Genomic DNA, 19,560 nt, shown 5'->3' with positions numbered 1-19,560 from the left:
GACACCATTGTGGAAGTGTTATCCATAAGGATTCAAGGGGGGAAATGTAGTGTTTCCGATTAGCTTTAGAAAAAGAAAGTTTCGTTAAATGGTACTAGTCTCTCTATGAGATTAAAGTAATACTCTGAAACTTTTTGAGTTACAGTAATTTCAAAGACATTTCTGAAAGGTATTTCAACCAGGTAAGATGCTACTTATCTATTTTTGTTTTACCTTTTTTTTTTTTTAACACACACAATACCCAGTTAACAACAAAAACTATTAAAAAAAACATCTTAAGGTTACTTTGCAAAACATTCCATTAGTCAGGAGCATAATAAAACTACTTCTGGTCTACTTCTACTTTATATTGTCACAAAGTTCATCTGGTTGTAACATACTACATTTACATTAAATAAGCACACACAGTAATGTATTTACCGTTATTATTGGGATAGTTTAAAATGAAATGCTTTTTTATAAACTAAGTTAAAAGCTAAATAAAGGTCTGCAAGAACATAACCACACAGTACCCTAGATAACAGAAATTCATATAATAGCATGGTACAGGAGTCAGACAGGCATCTGCAACTGTGTTCCTGGAGTGCCCCAGTATTTGGTCCCAACTAGATACCACACTGAGCTACTTAGCTAATTGATCAATTCAGTGATTGCCTAGTCACAACACACCTGGTTTTCTAGGTCGGTTCAAATCTATAAACACAAGCTGTCTGTTGCGTTCCACAACCCGGGCTGCCTATCCCTGCTGTTAAACAGAAACAGCCAGGATTCAGTCATGAAGCATCATTCTTCAGGTTTGGCTAGTAAAACAACAATGCATCATTCTTTATAGTTACTATTTGACCTCATTACACTTAATAGATTTATAGAAGAATGGAGACGTGAAATGAGAACTGCATTTGTTTTCTACTTCAGAGACGGTGTCACACGGGTGAATGTGCAAATCTGGTCACATTATATCAAACAGATTGTGGACAAGGAAATATGATTTTGGTTCTCAGGGTGAGCTGTGTCTATGCAGCCTTAAATAGACTCAGTCAAGGTTGGCTGCAGCAACTCTCCTTCAGAGTACAATAACTCTTAATACCCTTTAGAACAGAAATTGAAAGAACTACAGCCATTTAATTGCTACTCTGATGTTTGCGGTTCCAGGTAGGGAGAAGAAAAATTCTGTAGAAAAAAATCTTAATTGAATATGAGTATTCTTGATAACTCAATTAGCATTTTCATTTAGGCTACAGTATGCCCTTATCCAAAGTGACATAGAGTTCAAACAAAAGGGTGCAAACATGTCATCTTTAGGCGAAATCTGGAAAATAGGTCATTCATGTGAATTGTGTAGATCTTCAATAAAAATATTGGGCCAAAAAAACACAGTATGTGGCCCGCAACCTTTGTGTTTTGTTGGCCCAATATACGTCTAGGTTCCTGGCCAAAATCTTGCAAACATACAGCCTTTATCTTGAGTATCTGGTACAGTTCTGGCCCACATGCAACAACACGAAAAAAAATTCTGAACAAGGAAATACAATGAAAAACATTTCCGACTTTGGACACTGGAACACGATCAACTTGGGTTAACTTGTGTGTGATGTCATTCCCAGTTCCGACTTCCGACTTCCGGAATAAATGGACCACACCAAGATAGACGGACCAGTGAGAAAGTTTAAATGGGGAATATTTCAGTCATTCTAATAAAATTTTTTAGAAAAAAATCATTTGAAACATTAACTTAAAACATTAACTGCATATGTCTGCTGGTCATTTTTGATAATTTTTATGCTAGTATTACAATAGAAGTCTTACATATATTGCCCCTCTCCATTTATAAAGAATGCAATTGGTAATGAACAAACACAATGGGTGGGACATTGAGTTTTTAAAAAGAGGTCAGTGAAGTTTGAATTGGAATTTAAACACATCATGTAGTCTTATCCTTTTATGTCAGTACATAGACTATAGAGTAGTCAAAATCCAAAATATTAGTTAGACAAACATATGATCACACAATACCCTTCCTTCTTTCTAAACCCAACCTTAACAGTATATTTGTTAATGTTCAAAATGTACATTATATATGTAATTATGTAAATTAATCTAATCCCAACCCTCTAATCCCAAACTTTAATTTTTGAGGGATACTCATCTCATCTTTAATTTATCTTCAGATTTACTTGGAAAAACAGATTTTTTTTTTTATGCCTGCTATATGAAGTTATTAAGACCCCCTTATCTTTTTTAATTACATCTTGATTTGATCCCTGTGAAAAATCACTCGCACTTCTCAGGAACAAAATTAGCTCTGTCAAGTGCTATTGCATTTTTTAAGAAGTCTCCTATTCAGCCACTTGCAGGGAAAGGGCTCTATAGGGTGCCAGAACATCTGTTGGTTTGCCCTCCTACGGGAAAACTGAGCATTCAGATAGTGTTAATGAGTATTTTACAAGCCTTTTTCCTTTTCTGTAATACACTGCAGATCAAACTGGCTCATATCTCACTTTTAATAGTAGTTCTGTGCAAGCAAAAACTATTGGCACTAAACAAGTTAATTAGGTATTATGAGCAGTGGCAAACTGCTTAATATGTGAGTTGATTATGTTATCTTTCACGGTCAGGGACAGAAAAAGGGTTCAAATGGACACAAGATATTCAACTGGGATCCGGAGTACATGGGGTGGTGCTTGGGAAGATCTGTCCATGGTATTTATGTAAATAAAATGAAAAAATTTGGGTTAACCTTATAGATAGAGACATTTATTTGAATAATGACAACACTATAGACACGCATTAAAAACTGTAAACACCCAAGATATCTGCAGTCTTCAAGTTCAGCAACTTTGGGCTTGAAAAGATTCCCCTGTAACACAACAGTTCTAAGCAGGGAACATTTAAATAGTTCTATGCAAAGATGAATGGTAAAATGTGAAGAAAATGTATTAGTGAATTATATCCATTAGTGAATTTTATTGCTGTCAGATATGGTAATTTTGAGTGTGACGTGTTGTGCTTTTTTGTGACATTTTTGGTGCAACATTTGTTGGGCTCCCTGAGAAAAACAGCTTGACATCCTTAATTTAGATTGTTTCTAAGTAGGCCAGATGTTAACAGCATAGTAAAATCTGATCACATGTTAATTTTAATTAGTAGGTCATTAAATAATAGTAATTGAGCACCCGCACCTCCAAGGAAGACCCTGTTCCTATTCCTTGTATACTAATTATGGCTCATTTTCAAAAGAGGAACATGGATACAGCATACTACACAAACATTGTAACAAACTGTAATTACTACATTCTTCTGAATATATTGATTGATTTTGTTTATAATTGGCTCAACTTTGTAAATTTGTTGTGTTTTTTAGAACATAAAATGCATATAATGGTATCAACTTTTTGCAGTTTATAGAGAGCCTACTGTAGATAAGAAGAGCCATTCAATTGCTTGAAGAGCATCACCCTAGCCAACCCCCCTTTATTCTCTGCAAATATCTAGGCGGTGTCCTGGAGCTTCATGCTCAACCTTACCTAACATAAGCCAGACACTTATCATCTCACGTCTGTATTACTGGAACTCACTGTTTGTAGGCTCCTGGCGAGTGCCACCAAACCTCTACAACTAACCCAGAACAGTGTCGGCGGCAGCATTCTATTTTCACAAGAACTGCCTGCATACTTGTAGGCTACCTTTGACGTTTAGGTTCCCCCGCGAACATGTACGTGTAAGGACATCAAGGATAAAATTGTACACCTGCACAAGACTGGGATGGGCTACAGGACAATAGACAAGCAGCTTGGGGAGAAGGCAACAACTCTTGGTGCAATTGTTAGAAAATGGAAGAAATTCAAAATGACGCTCAATCTCCCTCGGTCTGGGGATCCATGCAAGATCTCACCTCGTGGGGCATCAATGATCATGAGGAAGGTGAGGGATCAGCCCAGAACTACACGGCAGGATCTGGTCAATGACCTGAAGAGAGCTGGTACCACAGTCTCAAAGAAAACCATTAGTAACACACTACGCCGTCATGAATTAAAATCCTGCAGTGCATGCAAGGTCCCCCTGCTCAAGCCAGTGCATGTCCAGGCCCGTCTGAAGTTTGCCAATGACCATCTGGATGATCCAGAGGAGGAATGGGAGAAGGTCATGGGGTCTGATGAGACAAAAATAGAGCTTTTTGGTCTAAACTCCACTTGCCGTGTTTGGAGGAAGAAGAAGGATGAGTACAACCCCAAGAACACCATCCCAACCATGAAGCATGGAGATGGAAACATCATTCTTTGGGGATGCTTTTCTGAAAAGGGGACAGGACGACTGCACCATATTAAGGGGAGGATGGATGGGGCCATGTATCGCGAGATCTTGGCCAACAACCTCCTTCCCTCAGTAAGAGCATTGAAGAGGGGTAGAAATTACACAATTACGACCCAAAACACACAGCCAGGACAACTAAGGAGTGGCTCTGAAAGAAGCATCTCAAGGTCCTGGAATACCCTAGCCAGTCTCCAGACATGAATCCAATAGAAAATCTTTGGAGGGAGCTAAAAGTCCATATTGCCCAGCGACAGCCCCAAAACCTGAAGGATCTGGAGAAGGTCTGTATGGAGCAGTGGGCCAAAATCCCTGCTGCAGTGGGTGCAAACCTTGTCAAGAACTACAGGAAATGTATGATCTCTGTAATTGCCAACAAAGGTTTCTGTACCAAATATTAAGTTCTGCTTTTCTGATTTATCAAATAGTTATGTCATGCAATAAAATGCAAATTAATTACATAAAAATCATACAATGTGGTGGAGAGTGCCTGCCTCAAGTGGAGGAGTTGAAGTATCTAGGGGTCTTGTTCACGAGTGAGGGAAGGATGGAACGGGAGATTGACAGACGGATCGGTGCAGCTTCTGCAGTAATGCAGTCGATGTATCGGTCTGTCGTGGTGAAGAAAGAGCTGAGCCGCAAGGCGAAGCTCTCGATTTACCAGTCAATCTACGTTCCTACTCTCACCTATGGTCATGAGCTTTGGGTCATGACCGAAAGGACAAGATCCCGGATACAGGCGGCCGAAATGAGCTTTCTCCGCAGGGTGGCTGGGCGATCCCTTAGAGATAGGGTGAGAAGCTCGGTCACCCGGAAGGAGCTCAGAGTAGAGCCGCTGCTCCTCCACATCGAGAGGGGTCAGCTGGGGTGGCTTGGGCATCTGTTTCGGGGAAGGAGGCCCCGGGGAAGACTTAGGACACGCTGGAGGGACTATGTCTCCCGGCTGGCCTGGGAACGCCTCGGTGTCCCCCCGGAAGAGCTAGAGGAAGTGTCTGGGGAGAGGGAAGTCTGGGCATCCCTGCTTAGACTGCTGCCCCCGCGACCCGGCCCCGGATAAGCGGAAGAAGATGGATGGATGGCATTTTCTGGATTTTTGTTTTAGATTCCGTCACTCACAGTTGAAGAGTACCTATGATAAAAATTACAGACTTTTACTTGCTTTGTAAGTGGGAAAACCTGCAAAATCGTCAGTGTATGAAATACTTGTTCTCCCCTCTGTATATCATTTATAATACTAGTCTGCTAAATGGCATACGTATAATGTCAGTTTTACTGTTGATGAAAGGTGCTGCTATTTTGGATTACCGAGATCATCTGATGGCACAAAACAGAGACCCTCTGTCTCAGTATGTGTAGGCCATGTATTTTATGTGGTCTGTCTAAAAAGATTCCATACCTCTTGTTTGATGTACACCAATTTGTGTTTGGCATCTATCCGCATGAGTGGAGCCGGCTAAGAAGAGTGAATGTCTCTTACTGAGTGAGCGAGCGAGCGAGCGACCGACCCTTGTTAAATAGCATAGTGGTTAGAGAAGTGGACTTGTGAACTATAGGTCCCGAGTTCGTATTTCCTCGCAGGCGAAGCAATGTACGCATTATGAATTATTCCCTATAGACAAAAACTTCGCTGGCTAAAACTGTTAGTATCTACATTATAGTAAGCCTGAAATAAAACCATTTTATATTGCGATTTTCAAAGTATGCATCCATGCATGCATTTTGGGTCAGGATAGACAAACACATTAGCTGGCTTACAGTAGTTACGTTATAGTAAGCCTCAACTGAAACTGTATATGGTTATATTGCAACTGTTTCAGCATGGAAAAGTTTATCTTCAATCTCACTAGCAATTGCTCAATTATTTATGATTATTCCTAGGAATAACAGCTTATTTTCCCATTGGCAAAAGCCATACAATTCATAGATGCTGTTTGTGGTGGAGGTAAACTTAATAAGAAACGTTAGTCAATTTAACACAATCCTCAATGGAGTCTAGCGACTGCTGAAACGTTTGTGGCGTGGCCAGAGTTGGGAAGTAACTGTTTACAAAAAAACAGTAACTGTAATCTGTTACGTTACCAACAAAAATATTGTAATCGGATTACAGATACTTTTGAAAAAATTTATGATTACTTTTGGATTACTTCAATTGAAAAAGTATAGATGCGCTAAATAATAATGACTCCCATTTGAATTTGTTATTTAATGTTATAAAAACATTGTTATTTGAACCAAAATATGAATTGCGCGCCTCAGTTGTATGCATCAGTCGTGCGCACAAAAGTGGATGCACATAACCAGATTAGTGACCAAGGATTTGTCAAATGCACAGAACAACACAGCCAGGATGAGTTGTACTGAAGAACTTTTACAGGCAGTGGCGTTTTTATATGTAAAAAATTTGTGGGGACAAACCATTAGGATACATACCAGTAAAGCTACAAAACTCCCTCTTGCTACTGATGTATTTATTCAACGCATTAACAAACAGCGTGGCTCCACAAAACACTTTTAACTACTGAGCGGCTTGCTTCTACCAGGTCTTGTAGTACACATACTGGAGAGAGAGAGAGACCTTCTTGTGTAATTTCTATCCTTCTCTCTTACACATGTAAAATTACCACTGTCACATTTACAAACCTAAATTAGGAATGCAACCAAGCTCAGAATCAGTGTGCCAACAGGGCCATACATGAACAGCAATGAGCTGAACACCCCTTAAGGCCACAACGAAGCTTATAGACAACTTTTTAGGGATACAGATCCATTCTATGACAACAACCTTAATAGATAAGCATAGACACACTGACACTTGTCACCATCTATATCAATCGATCGAGCACAATAATATGACCAACTCACGGACCAGCACCACAAAGGCAGGATGATAAAATATGCTTTCACTCAACAAGGCTGAGGGCTCATTTGAAGAGAAAGGTGGCATGGCGGTTCTTCCTCTGGGCAAACTTTTCAATGACTTTGGGAATGAAGTCATGTAGCTGCTGAATCAGCTGGCTTTCGATGGACAACATGGCCAATGCGTTGAGTCGCGGCTGTCCCATGGTATTGCGAGTGAAGGTTTTTACACTTTTCAAGGTGGAAAAGTTCCTCTCTAACTCGAATGTGAACATAGGTGTTGTTATGATAATTTTTAGCAGAGTGACGGTCTCAGTAAAAGCCTCCTCTAGGTTGTTCTCATGGATGCATCTTAACAGAGACAGGGCCGTCTTATCAGTGTGAAGCTCAGTGTGGCGGTACAGAGTGGTCAGCTAGAGGCCACAGTTTCACCTCACAGTCAAGCTCAGATGTAGGGAACGACAGGACCAATTGTGGGAAGAGCGAGCTGTCAATCTGCTGGGCACCGATCAGGTGGTCACTTCGTGAAAACATCTGCTCCACCTGGGAGATGATTGTGTCGCATGCTTCCTTCATCACCGGCGCTGTGTTGGTTACTAGTTGGCCTGGCTCGTCTGTTCTATTGTGAACGGTGGCAGCCCATTCATCAGTTTGCTTCCGCATATTCTGGACATTCTCCTTGAAACGGGTGAGCGCACTGCTATTCCCAGATTCATCGGGGGGGGGAAATCCAGCAGCTGCAGAAAGGCTCGGCCCCTGAGCTTTTTTGACAGGCCGTATGCCTCACTTGTGGTGGCCTCATCCCATCCTGGTTGTGTGCGTATGTCCTCCATACACAGGAGCAGCGCAGCCTGGTTTTCCCAAACTACATTGACAGTTCTACTTTTAAAGTTCCATCGTATAGCAGGTGGCCTTGGAATGCGTCTCTGTGTTGCCTCTGCAAGTATTGCAACATGTTTAGGAGCGCCAGAGAAAAAGGTGGCAAAAGCAGTTAAATCTGCAAAGAAAACACCTTCAGGATGCTCATCCTTGCTGCAAGGTCAGGTTCACCTGGTGAGCATAGCAGTGAACAAACTGGGCATGTGGGTATGTCTCTTTCATTAGCGTCTGTACTCCTCAGACGTTTCCACACATTACATCCGCACCATCATAAGTCTGAGCAATCAGCTTTTCTCCCAGCTTCAGTGGTTCCAGCACACCCTTTGATGCTATTAGAGAGGCCGATTCCAGTTTTATCTTTGACTCCCACAAACTCCAAAAACCTCTCTGTCACTGTATTGTCAGGCAACATGTATCGCAACACAACCACCATTTGTGATTTACAAGAGACATCAGTTGTCTCATATGTCTGTATGGCAAAAAATTATATCTCGTTCACTTGCTTGGCTATATCCTCCCTGACATTTGACATGCTTGGTTGTGGAGCAAAGCATCAGACTACTGCAGATTTAGTTTATGCGGGAAAAGCTACAGATATCTTAATTTTTATAGGCTTTATAGGCTATTCCTATTTGTTTTCCAATGCCTCTTAATATGAAAGTAATCCAAAGTAATCAAATTACGTTACTGAGTTTAAGTAAGATTACTGATTACAAATATAGACTGGTAACTTGTAACTGTAAAGGATTACATTTAAAAAGTAACCTACCCAACCCTAGCCATGGCGTAGTGGTTTAAGACGGTGCCGCTCATGTGGAAGAACTAACATTGAATCTATTGAGAGCAACAACATTTATAAATTATTTCTCGTAGATTCCACGATTGTCTCGTCTTTTCACTTGATGAAAAAGTTTGTTTTCGCCTTTATTGATAGTTACTGTATAAATGTCATTCACAAATGAAAGAAAAAAGTACATTGTTTTACCATGAAAGAAAAAAATATGTTCTTATGCCATGAAATGAAATAGCTTTGGCAGGCTCACTTGCAATTGCTCAATTCTTATGACTATTCCAGTAAGTTAGTAGATAGCGCTAAAGCTTATATTCTGTTAAAACGGCCAGTGGCAAACAGGATACATAGACGCCATTTGTGGTGGAGGTAAATTTAAAAAGAAATGTTAGTCAGTTTAACTGTATCAATGTAATTCACGAATGGCCAATTAACTATTAAAATGGCCAGTGGCAAAAGAGGATTTGTTCAGGATATACAAATGCAGAGTGTCTGTATAGACCAGAAGCTATACTGACAGCTAGCAAATGTTCAGCTTTGTGGTGTAATGGTTTACCACACAGCCTTTCACGTGGGTGACCTGGGTTCGAATCTCGACATGGCAACACTTTCTATTGCGGGCCGGCTGAATTAGGCTTGCCTGGTTTCTTGTTTTAATGAAAAAAAAAATGTACAATCAGCTTTGAGCTAAGATAAACTGTGGGTGTTTCTTGTGCAAAAAAACATCTCCAAGGAAAGCCTGTTTGAATCTGGCTTCACACCGATCAGATCAGTCCAAATGGAATTGACAGAAAAAACTCTGTAATATGATGTCCTCCTTCAGTGGCTAGCCAGCTAAAAGTTATTTCTTACATAGCCATGGCTGACTGTGGACTTTGGTTTTTGCTAATTTGCCCTAATGGCCATTAATTTAGCATGTCCTGTATTGCTCCGTGCATGAGAAGGTAGGAGTTCAATATAGGAGAGTGAGTAAAAAAATATTTATAACTGTGCACCACACACACACACATACACAGATAGTGTAATACTACACAATGTTGTAAACATTTAATAGAATTTATTTGGACCAAATTGCTTTTTTTGGTGGCTATCTTAAATACTCACTGCTTTAGGTTTTAAAGCTGAAATATGTAACTTTCAAGAACAGGAAGTATTTCCACATAATTTTCCCAGAAATCTTGGCTTCCGCTTGTGACGTCAGTTCACTCTAAAACCCCACACGTTATCTGTTCATTTTATTCACCACATCTAAAAATTATGTCTTTATCCGACCAGGGCCCAGTTTTCCAATAACGTGGCACTTACGACGGTTTAACGATGCAAATAGCCTTAAGGTGGACTTTGTTACGATGGATTGGAATGGAATTAGGCCATGAATACATTTTAAAATATAGACAATTGCATGTCGATAGAGCTTGATTACTTATCAGATTGCTTAGGCAATAGGAAAACTCGAAAGTTAGTGAAGTTTAGTGTGGACGAAACATTTTATCCAACTAATGGGATGGACATCAGCCAATCAAAATCACATCTCCGGAAATCGACCACAATATCAAATTACCAGTTCCTCCGGAAGCTATATAGAATACTTAATTACTATAGTACTTGAAATACTAAATAAAGTCACATTGCAATCCACACGATTGGTTCAATTGGAATATAAAGCGATTTTTCCAAGTTCAGTTGGAAAAATCCATTCTAATTGAATTTGAAATAAAAATGGAATGCAAAAGAAAACAAGCATTCAGAGCTGAAGAAATCAATGTTATTCTTGATGAGGTAAAGGCACCAGCACATATCTATCAAAGTAGCCTACAAGTAGTGTGTTCAAACACGTGAAAGATAATTTTCAACATTTTTCCTTAATTATTTACGTTTTTCTTTATTCTCAGTTGACAATTGCTTTCAATTACATTCACATCCACTCACGCACTTATTATATAATTTGTCTAGCCTAAATAAATTGGTCTAAATTAAAACCGTTCTGCGAATTTTTCTATTGGCTTTATATTAACAGTTTGCAATCACGCCACGCATGTTGAGGGAGGCGCTATTTCACAAGAACAGTGAAGTGCCGGTTAAGATCGGTTAAGATGGACTAACGAGTTCTGAGCACTCGTTTATTATCGATCAATGTTACGTGCCACTTAAGTAACAATGCTTTTGGGAAACGCACAGATAAAATAACGAGGCGCTTACGTGCATCTTACAATCATCTTAGTGCTTTGGGAAACTGGGCCTAGGTGAGTTGAAATGCCATTCTTTTAAAGACATACTAAAATGACATAATTACACATTGGTGTGGCATATTAATCAGTTCTGCTCCTTGGGTTTTATCCATGGTGGATAGGCAGCTACACTTTTGATCACACAGGTTTTGGAATAGTGACTGTCTGTCTCTCTTTTAGCAGATTTGCTTCCTTCTGATCTAAGTGTAGATGTAGCCACAGGCAGCATGAGAGTTCAAAGAAACAGGTAAATTTAATCCAGTGAACTGGAACAAAATAAGAAACACAAAAATAATAATAAGGACAAACAATAATCCACACAGACTGGGGAAAAAGGACATAATTTAATACTCAGGAAAATGAGGAAACTGGGCACAGGTGAGTACAAACACAGGTGAGACTGATGAAACTTATGAACTGAGTCTGGGAGGGAAGACAAGAAGGAAAGACGAAACCAAAACCTAAACAAGGATTGGAACGATCCTGTTAGGCTGTTGTTACAGTTTCTTAAAAACTAAAAGTAGGCTTTCTTAGCAACAAAGTGTCGTTGCTAAATATCTTAGCAACAAAGTGTCGTTGTCAAAGAATCATTTTTGTTTTAGTCATATTTAATAAAGAGAAGTCTCCCCTCCCCGCTCTTGCAACAGTACAGCTCGTATGTCATAAGTGCTGCCAGTAATATGGACATTTATCCAAAAGTTATCACACTGTGAGAAGAGCTGACTGTTCACCTTCTGACCTAGAGTTTATTGGAGCGGGGGAAACACTATCTGTTCAGTAATTATCTGCCCAGGTAGTTAATCAACCAGAGTTTGCGTTTCAGCTATGTGACATTTTGTGGATATTTCAGGTCTTAGAACTGCCCTTCCCTGTGACAGGGGTGACCACTATGTTGCTGATTCGGTATCCAATGAATGTGAGTAAACCTTGAGGAGACATTTCTCCTTATTTAGCTTCAGTTCAGACGCTTGAACATCTCAGAACACCTCTGTTAGCCATTTCAGGTACTGGCTGTTTTTCTTTATGACAGGCACCATTGAAGCGCACCAGGGAGTAGGCTCGGATCCTTCTAACATGCCAAGTTGTTCTATACTTTCCAACTCTCTTGACTTTTGAAAGCAAGTAATTGTCATTCTGCTAGTTGCTCAATATTATTCTCACTGGCTCACATTTAAAAAATCCTGCTGAGCCAAACATGCTGTTACTTAATGTATTCTTTTAATCAAGCCCATTTCTATGTGTTTCCTGCTTTCTAGGAGGTTGTCTACCAGGGCCCCATATATTACATAAATAAACCTTTCAGTATTGATATTTATTTAAATAAGACTTGTTTTTCAGACTATCGAAGCTTGTCTCGTAACATCAGCTCCAGAGTAAATCTTATAAAATAAAATGTCCCTCTATCATTGAACATACTAGTTAACATTCATCCCAGATACCATTGAGTTTACAATGACCTTACTGGGTCATGAAAATAATATGCATTATACAACATTCTTAAATCTGGGATGACATCTTGGATGCTCAGTGTCTAAGAACTATTCTTTATGCTGATAGATATTTCTAATCCCAACTCCTAAGGTCTCAAATATCGACCAGCTCCAGTCACAACCTTGTGAAAATAGTTTTGGCAGTAAGGCTTAATATTGCTTCAAGTATACACTCACCTAAAGGATTATTAGGAACACCTGTTCAATTTCTCATTAATGCAATTATCTAATCAACCAATCACATGGCAGTTGCTTCAATGTATTTAGGGGTGTGGTCCTGGTCAAGACAATCTCCTGAACTCCAAACTGAATGTCAGAATGGGAAAGAAAGGTGATTTAAGCAATTTTGAGCGTGGCATGGTTGTTGGTGCCAGACGGGCAGAAGACCCCACCAGGTACCACTCATCTCCACTACAAATAGGAAAAAGAGGCTACAATTTGCACGAGCTCACCAAAATTGGACAGTTGAAGACTGGAAGAATGTTGCCTGGTCTGATGAGTCTCGATATCTGTTGAGACATTCAGATGGTAGAGTCAGAATTTGGCGTAAACAGAATGAGAACATGGATCCATCATGCCTTGTTACCACTGTGCGGGCTGGTGGTGGTGGTGTAATGGTGTGGGGGATGTTTTCTTGGCACACTTTAGGCCCCTTAGTGCCAATTGGGCATCGTTTAAATGCCACAGCCTACCTGAGCATTGTTTCTGACCATGTCCATCCCTTTATGACCACCATGTACCAATCCTCTGATGGCTACTTCCAGCAGGATAATGCACCATGTCACAAAGCTCGAATAATTTCAAATTGGTTTCTTGAACATGACAATGAGTTCACAGTACTGAAATGGCCCCCACAGTCACCAGATCTCAACCCAATAGAGCATCTTTGGGATGTGGTGGAACGGGAGCTTCGTGCCCTGGATGTGCATCCCACAAATCTACATCAACTGCAAGATGCTATCCTATCAATATGGGCCAACATTTCTGAAGAATGCTTTCAGCACCTTGTTGAATCAATGCCACGTAGAATTAAGGCAGTTCTGAAGGCGAAAGGGGGTCAAACACAGTATTAGTATGGTGATCCTAATAATCCTTTAGGTGAGTGTACTCCTACAATGCTGTACTGAGTTCAGAAATGATTGAGTCTGTATCCCAGGACTGTGTACAGTGTGCTCCCAAATGGCAACCTGCTCCTATTATTATCCAATTATTTAAGAAATACTGTGCAACTTGGGACGCCGGCCAATATTTTTTAAGGAGCTGCTTGAAACACATTAAAATCCCTGGACAGCACAGTGAATTAAGACAGTGGCTTTGAAGTCATGTACTAATCTTAACATAACAAGGTCCGGCCTACAGTAATTGCTTCGTAAGCTCTCTCTCTGTCAATTGATGGACATTAATTATATCAAGCTGTTTCCCCTATTGTCTGCTAATTACATTTATATTGCCCTTTTTTACAATGCATAATGGCAGAAATGCTAATGACAGGAGAGCAAAGTGGTTTAAAAAAATAATAACAGTTTTAAATAATGTCTTAAGTGCAGTAGCTGTTTAATTATAATGAGGGTATTCTAGAAAGATAAACATTCTTTAACAGAAATAGCAACGCTCTCTTCGCATGTATGTGTGCATGCATGCTTGTAAGTTTCCAATTTTAGTTTAAATACACATTCAGCTTCAGGCAAAAAACGAATTGTTGATAAAAGAATTATAGATATTTGGTACACCACCTCAAGTGACAATTTTTTTTTCAGTAAGGCACTTGCAAACATGATCCACACACCTATCCATGCTCCCGTGGCCCTTTTTAAATGTGTGGTGTAATCTATTCAAACAGGTTTCCAATAGATTTTTTTTCCCATTTCTCCAATGTTCCCTTCCTTTTCTTGTTGCATTCACTTCACATAGTGTCACTGACCACAATGGGCAGATTTATGGATATTTTTCAATGCAAAATACATTCATTAAGCTAAATAAAATCTAGAAAATCTGTGTTGGATTAAACAGGTATTCATCTAACATAACACACTGTTCCTTTTAAAAGACAAAGCTTATGACCACTAGTTAAGACATTCTAAGGGAGAAAAGCTCTACTTTCTTTTCAGACTCAGTCAATAAGCTATGAATGTTTAAAGGAAGACAAATTGCATCTGCTAAAACAGATCTAACCTGTATTATTCATTCACTCACCGTGTTTTAAACCATGAAACCTCAGAGAATTGCCAGATTGAGTAGAACTAGTTCACCTACTTTCACACTATGATTTTGACTATTAGAGGTTTCATCTCAAAAGATTTTAAATAAACAGTTTCACCATTAAAATTTAATTTCACACTATGGAGTTTACCATGAAATGAGGAACGTGCAAGATTATTATTTGTCTAAAACTATTTAATCACTTCACTTTCCGTAATATCTATTTTTTTAATCTATTAAAAAACAATTTGGAGTATCGATAAGTTATTACATTAAATGGCACTACATTTAATATAACATTATTTTAAAATGCAATATTGATGTCTTTGTGTGCCCTGTGGGTACACAAAGACATCAATACCCTGTGGGTGTGAAATGTAATTTGATTGTGCTGAGATCTGGGTATGTGGAGTCCCTTAGTACCACATTGATTCAACATTAGGAGGCGCAACACCTACGTACTTGGACTGAGTCTTTGGCGTAAAGCCATCTGCTCACTGGTTTTATTACAGTTGGTTATGTAACCCTATTGTTCACTCCTGACATTTATCTTTGTCTCAGCCAGTGATGGCCATTGTGAACGGGTGACCCTTTCTGTGGATGTCTTTACTTCCCGCTGTTTCATTAGGTTCCCCACTGTGGAGCCTCTAGAATTGATTGGGGTGCAGAGGTCAAGTCCACTAATGACGTTGAAGCATGGCAGGCCTATTTTATTAATTCATTTGGGGTTCAAAAGGACAATTCGGTAACTGGCATGTTTCTTGTGTGGAGTTGATGAATAAACCATGTTCAGCTGATAAATAATTTCAAAATGTAATCAACATTTAGCCCTCCTAATGTATTTCCTAATTAATTATCACACTGATGATAGAATTGGATATTGTGTTTTTTCTTCCAGAGAATAAAAAACACACTATCTGTTTATCCATTGGTCTGCGTCATTGCAGCAAGAAATTCTAATCCAGTTTGGGGCATAGCAACAGTGCCCAGAGTTTTGGAAGGAGGTGGTGCAAATTGGCTTAGTGCCACCCTGGCTGGATGTTGGATAGGGCTGCCTTGTCTTGTCTAGCGAATTCTTGTGTTAGGCGTAGCAAAACGTCTTGGCAAGATGTGCTTCAAAGGAATTATTTCAATCTTCAACGCACACCTGCTGTTGTTGTGACAAGGCAAGGCCATAACTGCAAATTGCACATCATGATATTGTGAGGGGAAATTGCAATTGGTATAATTTAGTTAGAAATATTTAGACTTGGTTTCTATTCTACTGTAACATCTGTAATATTTATGCAGTAGTAATAGAACTACAAATTATTAGAGGTGCATACAAAAGTGCATACAAAATCAGAGATCAGATGATTAGCTACATGATGCCACTTAATGCAAGAATATTCTCATAAACCCCATAGTTATGGAAAGTCAAACTCTGTACTCCCCCGGGTAGGGCCACAGTGTCACCGGACCCCCCCGTCTCAGTTTCCAAGGTGTTACGCTGCTATATTATTGTGCTGGGGGACATGAGGGATGTACTACTAACTTTTCTCAGTTTCCTCCAATTTTAAATTTTAGAAGGAGATGAGGTCCTGGTCCACACCTGCGGATTACCTGGTTTGGGGGGACCGTTGCTGTTCCTGTCCTTGTCCACCTGGTCATACTTCTGACCTAGTCTAAAATCAAATATACTCTGGATTTAGCCAAGAGAAATGTATTTATTATTCCAATTGGACTCTTAATATCTCACCCGGCACAGCCAGAAGAGGACTGGTCACCACTCTGAGCCTGGGTCCTCTCTAGGTTTCTTCCTAAAATTCGACCTTCTTAGGGAGTTTTTCCTAGCCACTGAAATTCAACACTACTGTTGTTTGCTCCTTGGGGTTTAAGGCCGGGTGTCTCTGTAAAGCACTTTGTGACAACTGCTGTTGTAAAAAGCGCTTTATAAATAAATTTTGATTTGATTGATTGATTGATAGACTTGTAATTCAACTTTCATGGCCATACATTAAGGTGTGTACTGAAGGCTGAACGTGGTGTTGCGCCATCACGTTTGGTCGCCCATGTGAAATGCAGAATATTATTTGATTTCATGGTCTCAACCTGTCACCTGTTCAGTAGATGATGCTGCTCTGGATGCCCCCTGGGATTAAGAGTGTATACCCACAGATATACAATACAGGTATTGTGTGTATTCAAACTGTAACAATAGTAAAGCACAGTCAACAACTCTATTATTGCACATATTTTGATTATTGGAGATAAGGTCCAAAGAGAGACCTAAAATTCTGGAAAACCATTATCTCACTGAAATTTTTCCCTGCCTAAGTAAATAACCTCAGGCTCCTGTACAATAAGTGAAAAAAATTATACCTGTGATGCTTTTAATAAGCACTTTATCTCTGCTGTTTTTTTATTTGAACAAATAAGTAGCAAATGTGATCCTGGCCAGGCAGCTGATTTCTCGTCTTGTTCTCAACCTTTAGTTTCCCTGGAAAATGGTTATCCGGTTTTTAGTTTTCAGCTACTCACAGAAGCAGAGGTCCTAGCTGCCCTGCGTACCACAGATCCTAAAAACTCCTTAGGCGCTGACAACTTAGACCTGTACCTGCACCCATCATTTCTTTTTCAGTGACACACATCTTCAACTTAACTCCAAGTACAGGAAATATCCCCAAGGTGTTAAAGCAGCTCTTGTTCTGCCATTACATAAGGGAGGTGACAGTAATGACTTGAAAAATTATCGACCTATCCCCAGGCTCCCTTGTCTGGCAAAGATCCTTGAGTCTTTAGTCAACAAGCAGTTACAGTATTTTCTTTCTGTTAATAGTATTTTTAAAATGAATCTGTCTGGTTTTAGATCAAAACACAGTACCACTACAGCCACCATGCTTGTTGTAAATGATATTGCTAATGCATTAGATGATAGAAAGCACTGTGCTGTGTTGTTCGTAGACTTGTCATAAGCTTTTGACACTGTAGATAATGCTATCCTTTTGAGTAAGCTGTCATCTATAGGACTGGGCACTGATGCCTGCCAATGGTTTTATGACTATCTTAAAGATTGAACTCAGGGCTTCTTGGTCGACGGGTTCAAGTCTGAGCCCTTAGAGTTACTCAAAGGGGTTCCTCAGGGTTCAATAATTGGCCTGCTATTGTTCTCACAAAATATTGGTGAAGATATCAAAAATTGTAATTTCCATTTTTATGCAGATGACACAGTGATGCACAGTACTCCATTGCTCCTTCAGCTAATCAAGCATTAGGGATGTTGGAGTCTGATTTAAAAATTCTGCAGAGATCTCTTTTACAGCTTGAACTTGTTTTAAATGCAAAGAAAACTAATTCTACAAATTCTCAGTTAGAAACACATTCATACTCATTAGCTTGGATAATATGCAAATCAAACAGGTCTCTGCACATAAATACTTAAGGGAAACATTAGATGATGGGCTTTCTTTAAAAAAAAAAAACATGTTACTGAACTGGGAAAAAAAGTTAAAATTCAAGCTAGGATTCCTTTATAGAAACAGGGCTTGTCTGTCCTCTGTTAATAGAAGACAAATTGTTCAGGCTACTTTTATGTCCGTCTTAGATTATGCTGATATTCTCTATATGCATGCTTTGGCAACAACATTAAAACTAGGTGCTATTTAACATTGTGCACTCAGATTTACCCCCGGTGATAGAACACACCACTGTATACTATATCAACATGTGAGTTGGACCTCTTTTTCTGTGAGGCGTGAGCAGCATGCTCTCTTGTTTATTTATAAAGCACTTTATAAAATACCTCCATATTTATCATCTTTAATTTCCACTAGACAAACAAATTTCAAAACAAGATCACAGGTGTGGATTACATTAAAGACTCCAGCGTTAAACACTCTGTTTTGTATGTTTTGAAATGTTTTATTTTTATTTTGTTTGTGTGCCTAACTTTTGGTGAAGCCTCTTTCAGCCACTATGGACCAGTCCTTCAGAACAGCTTGCCAGATTTTCGGAGGGAAGCAGATACTATAAACATTTTTTTTAAAAAGGCTTGAGTGCCAAATTAACAAAAATGGATGAGAATAGGTTTAAGCGGTGGAATTTGTGTAATAATGTAGTATTCCAAATGTATTATGAAGGTATGTTTCATTGAGAGTTAAATGTGGCTAAATAAGAGAACAATAGGAACATCTGTGTTTAGATTCACTCTTTCAGTAGGTGGCGCTCTGATAACCTCAGGAATGAGACATTTTTAGGTTGACCATCTGGGATGGGGGTTCAAGATGCAATCTGTGCTAAGTTGACACACCCTTAAATGTATATATCAGTTTTATATATCAGCTACAGTGAGACAATTTCAGAATGTTCATTTGAAAAGACAACTCTACTGAATGTATTTTCTCCCTTGGTTTGTACAGGTTCTCTGTTATTTAATCACTATATGTAACCGCAAAATTCTAACAATGCCATCAGGTGCCCAGTTTAGGAAAAATAAAACATGAAAAACATAACAGTATGCGGCTATGTCATCTCTTTATGAGTATAATTTTATGGATGTAATGAAATAGGCTAGTATAACACTAATGTTTGTTAACCCTGTTGATTGCTAAACTATTACACATAGGGCACTGTATTTAACTTGATTACATAACATCGGATATCATTTCACAGTTTTATCATGATAATGTGTGTAGCTTGCAGCAAAATGATTACAACTCATCTAGCACATAATTGACTTGGTAAACTTTCATTGAGGTGACATCATAAAGGTTTTCCATGATTGTATTGACTAGGTCCTGAGTTCAGTAAGGGTAATTTTAAATGCTGTAGG

At 39.2% G+C, this 19,560-nt stretch overlaps 1 long non-coding RNA gene across 2 annotated transcripts; it reads left to right on the top strand.

Moving 5' to 3' along the window:
• Positions 1-10,974: 10,974 nt before the first annotated feature.
• On the top strand, positions 10,975-12,338 carry LOC105027543. 2 transcript variants are annotated; one of them, XR_829300.2, is made up of 6 exons: positions 10,975-11,076; positions 11,245-11,308; positions 11,385-11,439; positions 11,912-11,977; positions 12,092-12,183; positions 12,318-12,338. It is a non-coding gene; the product is annotated as an uncharacterized LOC105027543 (long non-coding RNA). The 2 variants fall into 2 exon arrangements; XR_002196144.1 differs by having other exon boundaries at positions 11,245-11,439.
• The last annotated feature ends 7,222 nt before the right edge of the window (positions 12,339-19,560 follow it).

Source organism: Esox lucius, chromosome 25 (genome assembly GCF_011004845.1).
Source record: "Esox lucius isolate fEsoLuc1 chromosome 25, fEsoLuc1.pri, whole genome shotgun sequence".
NCBI classification, from domain to species: domain Eukaryota; kingdom Metazoa; phylum Chordata; class Actinopteri; order Esociformes; family Esocidae; genus Esox; species Esox lucius.
This window is presented reverse-complemented; position numbering and strand designations above follow the sequence as displayed.